The sequence below is a fragment of the Ursus arctos genome, unplaced genomic scaffold (genome assembly GCF_023065955.2).
Source record: "Ursus arctos isolate Adak ecotype North America unplaced genomic scaffold, UrsArc2.0 scaffold_13, whole genome shotgun sequence".
In the NCBI taxonomy this organism is placed as follows: domain Eukaryota; kingdom Metazoa; phylum Chordata; class Mammalia; order Carnivora; family Ursidae; genus Ursus; species Ursus arctos.
This window is the reverse complement of record NW_026622797.1, coordinates 63214407-63228778: the sequence shown is the minus strand read 5'-3', so window position 1 is coordinate 63228778 and position 14372 is coordinate 63214407.

Below are 14372 nucleotides of genomic sequence, written 5' to 3'. Positions count from 1 at the left end.
GAGAAAGAGCAATAACACTTGAAGGATAGAGTTGCTCTCATAACTCAGCTCTAGATAACTCAAACAAGCACCTTGCAAATGACAATGCAGGGCTGAGCTCCACTCAGTGTGAATGAAAATGCATAAGACACAGGAGTCCTCCAGGAGCTCCCTCAGTGAGCCTCAAAATGACTATTCCAAAGATGTAACTCATTTCTCTTTGTTTCAAGAGCTGATTCCTCCATTTTAACTCAAGGATACTTTTCAAACCAATAATATTTGACACTATGGCTGACTTTCACGTAATAAAAGTTGTCATATTTTGCTAAAAGCACATGGATTTTCACATATTTGTGGCTTGGTTAATGGGAAACTTTTTAGCTTAGTATAATTTTCCAATGGCAATATCATAAAATATGGCATTTTCTGAATGACCTGATTATCTATTCTTCTGGCTCTTTTCAAGGAAAACTTGATATTCAAAGAAATACTAATAAATAGATTTGAATTATTTGTAAGCAGAAAAAAAAAGGAACTGGGCTTTGTGTACAGGCTCTGGATTTTGAAAGACATGGACATAGGACTAAATTCTGGATCCAAATCTTAGTAAATTTGCAACAGTGACTGTTGCAAATAAATTAACTTCTCTATGCTTTCCATTTCCTGATCTTTAAAATGGAAATCTTATTAGTACTAACCTTGTAAGTTTGTGTGGATATAAATATAATAACAACAACCCATTATTAAACAGTATTTAACTGCACACCAAACACTAAGCCAATTGCATTTTGTGATTTAATTTAATCTTCATAGCAAATATTTGAGAATACAGACTACATTTTCATATGTGGTAGTTTTCTCTCCCATGGCAAAATACTCCAGTCTGACTTCTAGTTCAAAACACTCTTCTTAGCTCCAGACGTATATATTTCTGCACGGTCCCATCTGGCCATCTGCCAAGCACCTTTATAACTATGTGAGCCCAACTGTCCTCATCATCTTTAATCCTGTCCTATTCTTTTGTTTATCCTGTTTTCCCAGTAAATGGCAACACCATCCAAACAGACATCAAACCATAAATCTAGAAGTTATTCAATCACCCCATAATATGTTGATTTATCTCAAACCCATCCATTCACCCCTTGCAACTGTCCTAATCATCTGACACCTCAACCATTCTTACAGTCTCATTAACTGGCTTTCCTGGTAACAGACTTGTCTCCCTCCCATCCATCCTGCAATCCATTATTTATATTGGAGCCAAAGTGATACTTTAGAAACTCACATGTGATTATGTTGCCCTATTGCACAATACCCTTAATTTTCCTTTCGATAAAGATGAAAATATTTAACATGACTTATAGGGTCCTGCTGAGTCGAGGCCTTACTGGCTTCTGCAGTTTTACTGTACTTCATTTGGCCCTCACTGTCTGTGCTTCAGTCGTGCTAGTCATGTTTCATTTCCTCCAATGTATTTTCCCCTATATTTTCTCAAGACCTTCATTCATAGTTTGCCACTGTCTGCAATATTTTCCTCTCCTGTCGTGGCTGAGCTAATTGACAACTCTCAGGTTAGGAAGTAGGTTAGTCTTCATCTTATGCATTCATAGGACTTTGTACTTTTTGAGCTCTCATCACATTTGAAAATATTATAATTGTCCCTATCATCTTCTAGATTGTAAGCTCCATGAAGATAAGAAACCTGTCTGTTTCCTCACTGGAAATCCAGCTCGGAGCATTGCTCATTGCTCATTGTGGTTACGCAGTACTCTCTGTTGAATCAACTGAAAGTCTAAGCAGGCATTTGTAATCTGTTTCTTTTACCTTTTAGGTTCTAGGAATTGGTTTTGAGCTAGAGACAAATAGAATCTGAGAGAGGGAGAGAAAGATTGAGAGGGGACGCAGGGGAGACAGGGAGAGATAGTTGTATGGAAGAAAATAATGAGCAACAAAAATCATGAAACCTCAGGCATGGGCAGCGCTGCCTTGAGATCAATGTGCACAAGGGACAGAGAAGGTTATTGTTCCATTCCAACCTGTCACCTTCACTCTACAAGGCTGAGCAGCCTGAGCCCAGCAAGGGCAGCTATTATTTCTAGCTTCCATTTACTAAACACTTCCTATGTGTTTACGCATATTGCCTCATTGAGTCCTGTCAAGCCCATGAAGTAGACTCCTCTATTTTCCTCATTTTATATATGCTATGGTAGAGACACAAATGTCTTAAATAACGCACTGAAAGTGGTAACGAACAGAGGTTCAAGCCCAGGAAATCTGACTCCAGAGCTTGTGCACTTAAAAACTATGTCCTCTGTCATTGGGCTGCCTCGCCAGTGGGCCCTGGCTAGTAGTATATTCATGAGAAAAATGGCCTGGGTAATTCTGACGACGAGGAACTGAGAGAGAAGTCAAAGCAAGACTGCCAGCAGGTGAGTAATATATGACAGATACTCTGATCTCATTCTGAACAAGCCTTTCTGTTACCTTTCTGGCTTGTTCTGAGGAAGCCTTTCTGGATCATTTTTAAAAGAATGGTCGTGTGTGTGTGTGTGTGTGTGTGTGTGTGTGTGTATCTGTTGTAAAAGAAAAAATTCACGAAAAATCTGAAAACTATAGAACTTAGGTGACTTTGCCCTGAGTTGTTATTTAACTGCACATGGAAGGCATGAATCCTCAGCCACTCAGCTCCTGAAACTAGATATCTGCCATAACAAAATACCACAGCCTGAATGGTTTAAACCACAAAAATTAATTTTCTGACAGTTCTACTGGCTAGAAGTCCAAGACCAAGGTGTCAACATGTATGGTTTCTACTCAGGCTTCTCTCCTTGGCTTGCAGATGGCCACCATCTCACATTCCGTCGCATGATCTTTCTTCTATGCATGTGCATCTCTTGTCACCATCTCTTTGTATAAGGACACCAGTCATATTGGGTTAGGACCCAATCATATGACTCTATATGACATCTTTAAAGCCCCATCTTTAAATACAGTCTCATTCTGAGGTACTGGGGATTAGGATTTCCATATGTGAATTTGGAGCAGGGGGCACAAAACTTAGTCCATAATTCCATCCTTTCCATGTAAGTATAAAACTCTACTAAGGTCTATGGAAATGATTAACTGGAACTGGTCAGTCTCAGCATGTGAAACCTTTAGACCATAAAGGCAAAAACCAAGAGTACTTTGTTTCTTTGTTTTTCAACAGTGGCAAAGGTGGAGGCAGGAGCATCCATAGTGGCTGTGCTCTGGACTGCCCTCTGGTAGCCCTACTGCTTGAAGCAATTGAGATAGCCAGTGTAAGAATTTTAGATATCATGACAATTTCTTGGGACTAATAAAGAATTGGTAATATAGTATCTACAGTTGAAATATGTAGCTGAAAGTATCATTAAAACTATCACTATTTATGATAAGAATTAACAGGATTGAGTCTCTCAATTTGTAAAGAAGTCATTTTACAACTCTTCCTTTGTCACAAATGTCCTTTTTTGAGGAGAAAGAATAGTAATTCTGCTCAGAAATGGGTAGTCATGTACTTTAGTGAAGACTAAACCCTTCATAATCCAGGAATGGAAATACCCTTAGTATATACTAACCGTAGAAATTGTTCTTTCTTCTAGCTAATTAATGGTTTGAAAGGGCAACCATTTCTTATGAATGAGACATGAAGGAATGTATGTTGGGTGGAACCACTACACATTTCAGAAATTTCTTTATTCTGAAAATGAGAAAACAAGTAGAGATAGTCTTTCTTTCATGACTCTGTATCTAGTTATGCCGAGAAGGTGAAATCTGCAACAGCAAGCCATTCTGCAAATATGAGGGAACCAGTGGAAGACCAAGTATACTGGGTTGAACGATATCCCTTCCCCACCCCCCAAATTCATGTCCATCCAGAACCTGTGAATGTGAACTTACTTGAACACAAAGTCTTTGCAGATATAATCACATTAAGATGAGGTCATATCTGTTGACAGCAGGATCTAATCCAGTGATTGGTGTCGTTATAAGAAGAAGGAAATGCGGACATAGGAGATACACGGGGACAATACCATGTAATGGATGTAGCAGAAATTGGAGTTACAAACCAAGGAATATCAAGGACTTCTGGCAAAAAGGTAAGGAGAGGCAGGGAAAGTTTCTTCCCTAGAGGGACCATTGCCCTTTTGATGCCTTGATTTCAAACTTTTAGCCTCCAAAACTGAGAGGATAAATTCCCATATTTTTAAGCCACCTAGTCTGTGGTACTTTGTTACAGTAGCCTTGGAAAGTAGGGCACAAGGCAGCCCTCATAATGTTAGGGAAAGCAGTGAAAACAAATGGGGTTCTTGATGATGCTAGTGAGCCCAAGATGAAACTACACTATCTCTGGTCTTCTTGCTATTAAATGATATTTTTTCTTCCTGATTTAGCCAATTCTGGTTATTGTTGTGTTTGTTGTTGGTGGTGGTATTTATCGTTGGGACATCTCAAACTGATACGCGATATTTGGGGTGTTGCAAATATTTGGGGAAGAAGAACACTTGGAATAGTCTCGAATTCCCTATGCTGGCCAAACAGGTGGAGGCTCCAAGTGCAGAGATTTGGGGGATTAATGTAAATGTGACCTCATGTGTTCTCACAGTCTGGTAAAGCTTTGCACTTATCACTTACATTCTGTTACTTATTGTCACTCCACTGCTATCCCAGACTCGTGTGGCCTGGGGAAACGCTAGCGATATTTGCTTGGTGGCCAAGCAACATACAAGTAAATTCCACTTGCCTCATATCAAGATCCTAGTCTGAGTTTTGATTAAAGATAAAGAGATGCAAAAATACCCAAATCACATGCATGAAAACAAAATGTCTGCTTCTTCAGATAGTTCTATTTTTATGTCTATAATTCTGTTCACCAACTGCATGTGTAACCTTTCTTTAAATTTGCAAAATAATTCAGAAGTTTTCATGCTGCCAATTGCTAATCAAACCTTCTTCATCAACATCCACGCCCTCTTCCCATTTGTCATCTTATTCATACATCGCAAACAGTGGCTCAGGCAGCTCCCTCTTCTCTTTGCCTCAGGAAAACAGGCTGCAGATCCAAGGGGAAGCTTATTAGCAGCTAAAAGCTAATTTTTAATGCTACCTAATCAGGATGCTGACTCATTTAAATTATGAGCTTCAAGAAAAAATTCTTCATTTAATGATTCAAATATTAGTGTGGCTCGTCATACAATGCCTTTAATATTGCTTGCTTCCTCTCAAGTTCAAGTCCTAATCCTTTGTGAGAATAAATTGGTAAACCTGTTTCTTTCTCAGTGCATATGGTGAAAACCTATGAGATCTGTTTGATTTATATAAGTGTATTTGGCTGCTATTTTATATTTATCCAAACTATATTATAAAGTACAAGTAAGGCTCAGCTCCAAGAATAAGATTTTTTTTAATATAAAGACTGGACAGGTTAGTGAATATGGCACATGCAGACTTCGCAATTATGACTGGCTTACTAAATTGATTTCATTCATTCTACATCATGTTACTTGCTTTCATTATTGATTTATCCTGTAAGCTAATGAATGAAAATGCAGGTGCTTGACATTTTCATATATTTTAAATATGTTTTTAAAGCTGAAACATTGTAAAAGTATTTTTATAGTGTTCAGATTTTTTCTAACTGGGAGTGTTTTCATTTGTGAAGAAGAGGAGAAACCTGTAGCAACAGTTTGGCATCTCTCTGCTTCCCGTTGACACTATCAAGAAACTGATTTGAAATGGAATCACCAACTAAAGGACACTATCCGTTCCAACATGAATTGGACATGCAGTAGGTCATGTAAATTTACATATAGTAATATCATGTAGCATGAAATCCATGACTTTGCTCACTTAGAGGAAATCATTTCCGGAGCTACTTATGGATATCAATGAAGCATCCAACAACATTCTTAGAAACAGCATCTGACATCTACGAAGGAAGTTTTGCTCCCTTTAGAAGTTTCAAATATTCCAAGTTTATTCTAGTATGGTTCAATTGACATTATCTTAACATACGAGCTATACAATTAATGTTAGAGGACACTTACAACAACCTGGTACCTGAAAATAAGGGATATTTGAATGACACGGAAGATGATTATCTGGTCTCTGACTGAGAACTACAGAAAGAAAAATCTTATTAATTCAAATTTTCAATTTTAAGACCCTTCCACTGAGATTAATTTCCCTTCTGCAACATAAAAAAAAAGAAACCCAAAATCTTATACCATCTTCCTTCCCACATGATATTCTTTCAAATATTTGAAAGCTGCTATGCTTCATATACACATTTCAAGGCAAAATAATCTCACCATCTTCATCCACCCTGTTGTCTTCTTCTTTACCCTCTTTAATGGTGGTGCTTGGTATTAAATACAACATTCTGGCTTGATATGACACACATGGGATACAGGATTGTATATTTTCTGTGGGATGGTTTCCTTTGGGACCAGAGGGAGCACCATGGTGTATGGAGACATAAAAAGATGGTTTTGAAGGGAAAAGAATATCTAATTATAAAAGAGAATTTGTCCTTCTTCCCTTTCTTCTCTCCATCCATGTCTTCCTTCCTGCCTTTCTCTCTTCCTGGATAATTTAGTCTACAATCAATTATGTTGTGCGATCACGATCGTTTTTTTTCACCCAGAACAGAGCTGCAGAGCAGTGTGGGTTGTCGGATCTCCGTGTGTACAAGAGGGCAGGAGAGGCTGTCGACACTGGGGTGGGTGTTTCTGTGAGGGGGACAGAAGATAGTATTATAAATTTCTCTCCATTTATTTAGATCTCCTTTTATTTCTTTCCGCAATGAATCATACTTTTCTTTGTGCAACTCCTTTTATTTCTTTTGTTAACTTTCCCCTAAATTTTATTTCTTATGCTATTTCGAATAGAATTATTTTTATAACTTCATTTTTGGATTGTTCATTTTTAGTATATTGAAATACAACTTAGTTTTATATTTTGATCTTGTGTTCTGCAACCTTACTAAACTCATTTTTTAGTTCTAACTGTGTGTGTGTGTGTGCGTGTATGTGTATACTCCTTGGGTTTTTCTATATAGAGAATTATGTCATCTGTTATTACAGTTTTACTTTTTCCTTTCTAATCTCTATATGCTGTAAGTTAGAAAAAATGTTTTGCCTTATTGCATTGGCTAGAACTTAGAGAATACTGTTGAACAGAAGTGGTGAGAGCATATATTCTTCCCTTATTTTTAACCATAAAGATATCAAGCTTTCAACACTAAGGATGATGTTAACTGTGGGTTTTTCACAGATGTGTTTTATCAGTTCCTTTGTAGTTGTAGTTTTAGTTTTTGGAGTGTCTTTATAATAAATGAATGTTGAATTCTGTCAAGTTTTTTTATTATTTATTGAGATGGCCATGTGATTTGTGATTTTTTTCTTGGTTTATTCTATTAATGTGATGTGATAGACTGAATAATGACCCCCAAAATATGTCCAGATGCCGACACCTTATTCCTGGAACCTGTGAATATGTTATATGTTATCTTAAGTAGCAATAGGAAACCTATGCAGACCCTGGTACTTGGAAATGGAGTACTGCTGTAACAAATACCTAAAAATGTGGCAGTGGCTTTGGAATTGGACAGTAAGCAAAGCCGGAAAGAATTATGAAGAATATATTAGAAAAATTCTAGATTGCCTTGAATAAGCTGGGTGCTGAAGGTACCATCAGTGAGAACTCAGAAGGAAGGGACGAACATGGTAGAATAAAATCGGTTGTCTTAGAGAATACTTCAATAGTCATAAACAGACTATTGGCAGAAATATAAGTATTAAAGGTGCTTTGGATGAGTGCTCAAAAGGAAATCAAGAGCATGTTTTTGGAAACTGGAGACAAGGAATCCTTGTTATATAATGGCAAGAAGCTTGGCTGAATTGTGCCTTACAAACTATTTGAAAACTAGAACTTCTAAGCAATAGAACTTTAATATTTGGCTGAGATTTTTAAGCAGAGTGTTGAAGGTGTGGCCTGTTTTCTCCTTACCGTTTATAAGAAGCCACAGAAGATTGTTTCTAGCATTTGAAACAAAACAGTTTGCCTGGTTGGATTTTAATTTTATTGGGCAGGTGATTTCTTTTGTCCTTTCATTTTCTCCATTTATGAATGAGAATATCTATAACTGTTTCCTATACCTGTCCTAGCACGTGTTTGGGGAGGGGTTAACTTATGTTCTAGTTTTACAGGTGCACAGATGGAGAGGAATTTTGCCTCAGGATGGATTATGCCCAGAGCTTCACTCATAGCTAATTTCAATAATTTAGATGATGAAATCTGGGACTTGTGAACAGTAAGTCTTAGGTGAGATTGAGATTTGAATTAATATTACATTGAAGACCTTAGGATGTGGTGAATATATTTTCTGTGGGATGGCTTCCTTTGTGACCAGAGGGAGCACCATGGTAGGCTGACTAATAGCCCTCAAAGTTATCATCCCCCGGCCCTGTGAAAATTTTACCTTACATAGCAATAGAAAACCAAGGCATGATATAGTATATTAACATATGTTTGGATGTTGAATTAACTTTCCACCCCTTAATTGGAAAATTCTTACTTAGTCATGATGTTTAATACTTTAAAAAATATATGTATATACATATATGGCCTGATTTGTTTTACTAATATTTTAATAAGGATTTGCAATTAATTTTTAAACACTCACAGTGGTACTTTATTTCTATATCTGTTAAAATTTACCTTCTGTGTGTCTTTTCTAGACAATTGGAGCTCTCACACTACAACCTATCTCAGGGTAGGTTATTAAATATAATACTGGTACACAAATATTAACCTTCATTGGGTGAACAATATGTAATATATTTCTATAATAAAACTCTTCCTCTTGGGGCGCCTGGGTGGCACAGCGGTTAAGCGTCTGCCTTCGGCTCAGGGCGTGATCCCGGCGTTATGGGATCGAGCCCCACATCAGGCTCCTCTGCTGGAAGCCTGCTTCTTCCTCTCCCACTCCCCCTGCTTGTGTTCCCTCTCTCGCTGGCTGTCTCTATCTCTGTCGAATAAATAAATAAAATCTTTAAAAAAAAAAAAAAAAAAAACTCTTCCTCTTTAGTTCTACTTTAATCTTAAATACATGCATACTTTTATGTAAGTTTGATACTTTTGAAAAATTTTACTTGCTTTCTTAACCATCCATGTTATTCATTTGGAACCGAGTATATCCTTGATGTCGTAACCTGTAATATGAAGTATATTCGTTCAATAGTGTGAAATATCAAATATCTTTAAATACTCATTATTTTATCATTAATTTACAGAAATATGATTTTATACATTCCTCACAGTCCCATTAGGAATAACTCTTTGAAAAATAAGGAGGGATATCACTGGTCAAGCTGGGCTACTTGTTCAAAGTAGCCGGAGTTGCCAACAAAATGAAGATAACTCAACCTCTGTTTCTTTTTCCAAGTTGCTCTAAGACAATTCTACTCGGATTTGACTTTTCTTAATTTTTTTTCCTTCTTATGTGCTTTGATCTTTCATAATCTGGCTGTCTTCTCAGGTTCAATGATCCCAACAAACTTTGTCTTCATTCCTATGAGTATATAATTGGTTCTGTGCTTTGCCTCTGGTTAATTCCTCTTTTGTTAATAGCTTCTCATTTCATGTGCAAATACTCACTGACAACTCTGGATTCATGGCTTCTGGATATGCTACTTAAAGGGCAATTAGATCCACCTGGACCTTTAGTCTCTAGGACCTTCAGTTTGGCCACTCTCTTCTGCCCCCTGTAGCTCCAGATGGCACTACCTCCACCAACCTCTGAGTTCTTGGGATCTTTATAATATTGCTCCTTTGATATCATAGATATTAGCCCAGAAAGATTTAAAGATCAATTTAGCTGTGTTTGATTATAATTGTTTCTTAAAATTCAATTTAAATAATTCTTGATTACATCACCAAAATATAACAGAAAAATGCCTCATCTATTTCAATCAAATGTCATCATTATTAAAATACAAATGTTATTTGTGCAATACAAACAATTCAATATCGCTATGTATTAAGTCACTATTCTAGGCATTGGTATATATAGATGATTATGCCTGGTCTGAACTCTCAAGCTGCTCATGGTGTATTATGGGAGAGATGATGATAAACTAATAGTTCCTATTGATGACAAAAAAAAATATTGATTTTTTAAAATAGTGACTTTTATTTTTTTTATTTTTTTTTTTTACAAATACGACTTTTTTTTTTTAAGATTTTATTTATTTATTCGACAGAGATAGAGACAGCCAGCGAGAGAGGGAACACAAGCAGGGGGAGTGGGAGAGGAAGAAGCAGGCTCATAGCAGAAGAGCCTGATGTGGGGCTCGATCCCAGATCGCCGGGATCACACCCTGAGCCGAAGGCAGACGCTTAACCGCTGTGCCACCCAGGCGCCCCTAAAATAGTGACTGTTTTAAAAGTTTGATAGCGTTTGCCAAGTAAATGCTCACAAACCGTAATGTAGGAGAATATGGGACTTTTTCATGTGAATCATGTGTAGACTGGGAATTTTTAAAAAAGTGTAATGACATGTCCAAAAGCTGATGTGTGTGGCAGAGGCTTAGTTGGGGTTCTTCAGAAGTAAAACCTTAGATCCTGTCTCGAATACATGCAGTTTATTTGGGGGAGGGAACCTCGTAAACAAGACGGAGGGAAAGAGCACAGTGAGAAAGGAAAAGAAGTAAAAACAATAAAAGCTTTCATTCTGAGTTTTGTTGTAAGCAACAAAGTCTCAGTCTGTCAGTGCCTCCAAAAATAAAGGGAAGGCCTCCAAACCGTTCGCCTAAAAGTCGGGATAACAGAGTATCTATCTACCACTTCTGCCCACTATTGGTTGAGGCTTCCCCCCAGGGATGGTGCAAGGAGACAGAGCTTGTGGGGAACTGTCCAGCAGGCAGGTCTGAAATCAGTGGCAGACAGAGCTGTGACACAGACACCAGAGGCCCAGAGACGTGTTCTGACTGGGGACTTGAGAGTTACTCGATACAGATGAGGCATAGGATGTGTGCATGTATGTGTATGCATCGCTGGGTATAGACGACTGTGGGCTGTGAGCGGCAGGGCAGAGGACTGACAAAGCAGGTGGGAATAAAATGACTAGTGATGCAAGGGGGCAAAGTATGAAATTTGAACTCTCCCTGGGATAAGCATTGCACAACAATGGAAATTCATAAGTAGAAGTAACATGGTGGATATGTGCTTGAGAAGCGTTCCTCTGAAAACAAGCTTGGTAATGACTTGAAAAGGAGCAAGGCTATGGACGATGAAACTAGCAGAAGATGAAAACAGTGGTTCCTTTGGGGGATGAAGTGGTAATATCGAGATTGGAGATTAGGGACTGTTTAATGGAGAATGTAGAAGTCATGGACCAGAAACTAGTATTTAATTAGATGTGGAAAGTAAAGGGAAAGAGAGAAAAGAATAGGGACTCATATCTTTGCAGATGAACAAGTGAGATGGTCATCCTAGTAATTAGAACGAGGGATGAAGTTCACGTGTTCAGCTGGCTAAGGGTACCAGGAGGCATTTGGAGCTTGAGCAATAGAAAAGGGTCTGGGTTGGGGTATGGACTTGGAGTTTCCTATAACTAAGTAGCAGGGAAATATTCTATTGTGCATGTTATCATCTACAAAGAATATACACAAAAAGAAGAGATAGGAGCTGAGGATTCTGAGTGACACCGCTATCTAAGGAGTGGATAGAAGAGAAACCACAAATTATAATGTAAGGAGTGAGTGTTGGAAAAGTTAAACCAGGAGAGACTGTAGTCACAAAATCTAAGGCTAAAATGTAAAAGAGAATATATTAAATTGCTTTAAATTGCAGGCACTTTAGTAGTTCTAGCAGTGGTCAATCGTGTTAAATATCTCGTACATTCAAGTAATGCGAGGATGATAAGTGGAAATTAGATTTTGCAGTTAAGCTATTAGTAGTGATCTTTGCAAGAGCAATTTCTATGTAGTGGTGAGAAAAGTCAGCTTACAAGGAGTTAAGGAGAGAATGGAAGGGAAAGGAAAGTAACCTGGCTAAGGATGGAAAGAAGAGAAATTAACAAATAGAGGGGATGATGTAAGAATAAATTGGGGCTTTTGAGAGAAACATGAACATCTTTACATGCTTAGGAGAGAGGACCAGCTCATATAGGAGAAAGAGGAAAAAATAATGAAGCAAGACATAAGGTGAGAGCAGTGCTGAAAGCATGATAGGTTAGTGTTGGATATAAAAGGGATACATCTTTCTTTTAAGCAAAAAAGGAAAATGGGAAACATAGTGAAGTTTAGCTGCTTTAAATTGTGACAACATATTAATAGTCCAGCTATTTACAATTTTAATGGCAGCAAAATTAGACAAAACAGATTTTGGCTCCACGATGACACTGGTTATTAGGGAGAACTTCCCCTTAATAGATTTTGTTAATGAATTGGGAGCTCTTCTCTAGGAGATCTTTAAGGACAGCAGAGATAGCCATCAATCAGCAGTGATTTAGGTGAAGCCTAGTGATGAGGCCCCTGTTGATACCTCCCAGCACTATTCATTCTGTCAGTAGACTACATTGGATAAAGCTCATTTTGAATGTGGCAGTTCTTAGCTCAGTTGTAGGTAAATGGTACACAGTAAGCACTTAATAAATAGCTATTAACTTAATGACATAACATCCTCTACATTTTAAAAAGAAAGATATATCAATAGTTTAATTAATTATTATCCTTGGACCAGAAAATACTAGCACCACTGGGGTTCTAATTAAGAAAATTATTAATAGAAAGACATCTTAGCTGCAAGATTTGCTTAATTTGTATTTATGAGACAAATTTTACACATTTCGGTGGTAATGTGCTTTTGTGATTTTAGTTCCTGTTTTTGAACACAAAAAAGTCCCTGTTTTTTAAACAATCAAAGAAACAGCACTGCATCTAAAACCTGTTTTTAGAAGTGCGATATCTAGGGCATCATTGGGTCAGTTTCTGATATTGCTTGAAGCCTCTGCGGAGTTGATCCTGAGATGGCTATCTCATTTGTTCACAACAGGGCTCACACCATCTCTTAGGTGGGGTCCCTTAAGAGGTAGGAAACCTGAAGAAAAATTGCCCAGTCTACAGTCAATAGGCAATTGTTTTCTCCACTGAGAATTATTCACTTGCCTTGACCCACCTTATGGGTTTCCTCGTCACTCTGCAGCTCTAAATGCAACAGGGAAAACTGTTGCAGAATGCGGCTGTCTGCGTTTCTACTGAAATCAGACTATTCTTTTCATGTCGTGAGAGCAAATCTGCATTTGAAGTATGAGAATCAGATTCGTGGCTAGGTTGTCTAACCTTCGATACTATGAAAACGTAACTTGCAGTTTTTGCTGCTGTAAGATTTGGCATTTCTATAATATTTTGACTGACGTAGTCTCCTCAGACATTAGCATTTTATTTCAAGTCAGTTATTTGGAGAGTGTTCTCCCTTTAAATAAAGCAACTGTTTTAAACTATTTTAAACTTTTAACTTACAAGATGACATACAATATAAAATTATGCTTTCTATGGGAGCTATGATATAATGGTCTTATTCTTTTCTCTGTCTCTTTTTAGGGTAAAGTGATAGAACCCTTTAAATATACATTGTGGAGCATTAATGCATCCTTATGAAGGGAAACAACTTTCCTTCTTTCAAGTTTCAGAGAGAACAAGAAGAATATGCAGGAGTAAAGTGTATTTCACTTAGAACGATGTCTTGGCTAAGATGTCATTGTCCATTGACTGCTGTGAATCTGGCGTAATTATAGTTTTCAGTCGGATTCTCCAAGTTCAGAGGCTCTTTAACTTTGGAATTATGAAAGGCACATGAAGACATATTGAGAATATTGGGCCCACACAAAAATGAAAATGATTTACAGTTTTTAAAGCAGTCTACTCATATATAACTATCTATACCACAAATTATCCATCTAATGTCAGATTGTGTCCTATCGGTAATTACCATGCTAAAAATTAGTGCCAAATTGTCACAGTCTTGGCTTATTTTTTTTTTTTTATAATTTCAAATAATATTTTCAGTCACTTGTTCTTGTGGTGAAATACTAGGTAACTACTTCTTTAGCAAAATTCTAATTACTTTCAGTTACATCTGAAACCCCTTGCTCAAAAGAGGTAGGCTATCCTCTCACAAATTTTTTACAAAAAAAACAGTCACATTTGTTCTGGCTTCTAAATCATATGCGTAAGATCAGCACTGAGTAGCACAGAATATTAGCACTCCAGGTCCTCATCGGAGAATATCACTTCAGACCAGTAATTATTTTTCCAGAATTCAGAAAAACCTTTGACTCTAAATAACAGAAGTATTTACTTTGGCTC